This window comes from Pinus tabuliformis, chromosome 6 (genome assembly GCF_031772625.1).
Source record: "Pinus tabuliformis cultivar Carrire ecotype Pingquan chromosome 6, CPIR1, whole genome shotgun sequence".
In the NCBI taxonomy this organism is placed as follows: Eukaryota; Viridiplantae; Streptophyta; class Pinopsida; order Pinales; family Pinaceae; genus Pinus; species Pinus tabuliformis.
Genome location: NC_142292.1, coordinates 1,641,774,518 through 1,641,777,148, shown reverse-complemented (window position 1 = coordinate 1,641,777,148; position 2,631 = coordinate 1,641,774,518). Strand labels below are relative to the sequence as shown.

General features: G+C 37.4%; 1 long non-coding RNA gene across 1 annotated transcript; it reads left to right on the top strand.

Moving 5' to 3' along the window:
• Window positions 1–288: 288 nt before the first annotated feature.
• LOC149265241 (uncharacterized) lies at window positions 289–1,702 on the top strand. Its single transcript, XR_016250961.1, has 4 exons — window positions 289–413; window positions 576–686; window positions 936–1,174; window positions 1,510–1,702. It is a non-coding gene; the product is annotated as an uncharacterized LOC149265241 (long non-coding RNA).
• The last annotated feature ends 929 nt before the right edge of the window (window positions 1,703–2,631 follow it).

The window sequence follows — 2,631 nt, the reverse complement described above, 5'->3', positions numbered from 1 at the left end:
AATGTATTTGGTGTTTGGGGAGAGGTAGCAAAGCATCCAGGGATGCTGCTCTCATGCAGAGTGCGGAGGCACTCGCCGAACCGCGTCATAGCGAAACCTGAGACAGCATTCTCTGTGGCGTTAGTATCAATCCAGCCACCATGAGGCTGGTTATTCAACCTTCGCCTTTGCTCAACGATTCTTGCGAGACTCGAGACATGAATAACCAGGGACTGCGTTATGCTGTTGAACTGCGATCCTATAATACTGGCATCGCCATTGAATTGTAGTTCAAGCAGTTCATGTCATACATATATTAATGAAGCCGAGGCAGCCATGGCGTGCAGGAAAGATGGTGTCTGTTGCACATTTATAGCGGGAGGTTTTAGCGCTTCTCAAGCTTTTAGTTCTGCTTCTAGATCTTGCTCACGAAGGTATGGGTCTTTATCTCTAAATTCAGAATCCCAATCAAAAGCATAATTTCCTTTCCAATAAAAACTGTGCTCTCTAATTTCTAATAAATATGCATTCTCTGAGTCAAGCGAGAAAGCAAGTGGAACAGATTCTCAGATCCTTTTTATTTTATTTTATGGAAGGGATCGAAGCTGAAAAGCTCTGGGGCTAAGGTGGCTTGGGATGTAATCTGTAGACCAGAGAAGGAAGAGAGCGGTCTGGCCTTCTGGCCTTGTCATGATTGTATATTCTCGGTAAATTACAAATTTATAATTAATAAACTTTAGAATTCTCTAGAAGTGTTTTCCATGATTACACAATAAAACTGAAACTAGAAATAAATAAAATTATAGACGATTTGCGAGGTCCTTATTGACTTCACCTCTAACACTTTTGTACACAAGATGGTAACGACTGTCTTGTATTATACCTTGGACTGGATATGAGAAGCAGGTATTTCTGATCTTTTTCTTTTGATTAATTGAGAACTTATCCATCTCCAGGATTCTGGTAACAGGGCGTTTTTGTTCATTTCCTGATTAATAAATTAAACCCTGGTCTGGGAGATGTGACGAGATGGATCGATTCGCGATTAATATAAAGGAGATCATCACAGTCATGACGCGTGGTTGCATGGGTACAAGTTAGAGTTCGCGCCAGAGTTCAAACCCCAAAATATATATGCAAAAAATACACCAGAGAAGACGCAGGAGACGACGATATTCAGCAATTACGGCACAAGGTAAAATTGTTCTGTAAATCAGATATATGAAGTTTGAACACAATAAAAACAAAGTGGACTAATATTGTTAACTCCTTATCCTACTTAATAGGTTTCTGAGACAAATAGATAGTTCTTTCAATTCAGATATATAAACAACAAGCGAAAGGGAAAGAACAGTTACGCCTCCGTTGTGGAGTTTGTTACTGCTATGAATAACCAGAGGAGTTTGGTTTGTTACTGCTATGAATAACCAGAGAAAAAGGATATAGGAAAAATGATGTGAAATTTTGGTATTCAATTTACTACATTACAGTAACGCTAATCATGGATGGTATGCATCTCATCGACAACAGGAACGCTAATCATGGATGGTATGCATCTCATCAACAGCAGGAGACGGCGATATCTGGAGCCATGGCCATCACGCCTCTGATCTGCAACACAGAAGCAATTAGGGCAGAAGGCGAAATTGCAGAAAAGTCACTACAAAGCGTTGCAATTTTTAGTAGAGATAGTGCCTTTTATTCCTATTTCCATTGCAGTGTTCGTGGCACCACCATGCAACGTGTAGTTGTAATTTTTAGCAGAGATAGTGCCTTTTATTCCTATTTCCATTGCAGTGTTCGTGGCACCACCATGCAACATGTAGTTGTAGGGTTGTGTCACCGTCCTGAAAGGTGTAGGTGGCAGTTACAAGGCGGTGGTACAGAAAATTTTGGTTAAATTTCTTGTTGCGTATACGTACGCCTCAGATCTCGTCCTTTAATGCTAGCATTAATCTCCACTTCTCCACTTCGCAAATAATGAAAACAATGCAGTCGAAAATAGCATATGCTTTTGGCCTCTTCTCCTCTGGAAGAGGCCAAATAAGATGATGAAAGAAACGACCATATAGTTAACATACTGAACTGCTTGCATAAGCCGCAGACTCAGTGTATAAACCGCGTGAATTAATGCTAAATATCGTCAATCCGATTACTATAGTCCCTGGCCATTGCCAGATGGCAGGGACTAATAAGAATGTAAATGGTCTAGCTCAAGATGGCAGGGACTAATAAGAATGTAAATGGTCTAGGTAAAGAATGTAAATGGTCTAGGTAGTATAATTAGTGATTGAAATAATTTGAAATTTATGAAAACTATTTGCAATCTAAAGTTCAAATTTCTACGTTTACAACTCAGTTTATGTAGTATAATTAGTGATTGAAATAATTTGAAATTTATGAAAACTATCTGCGATCTAAAGTTCAAATTCCAATGTTTACAATTCAGTTTATGGAGAGGAGAATAAGATATAAATCTTAAAAGTTTACTGGATATCAATATCAAAGATTATCAATACAACATATTGATATGATTATCAATACAAAATATTGATATCATCTCGACATAACATTTTATAAAATTAATTAATTTAAAATAAATTAATTAAAAAAATACAAATAATTTAGAATCAAATATTAATTTTTGATTTG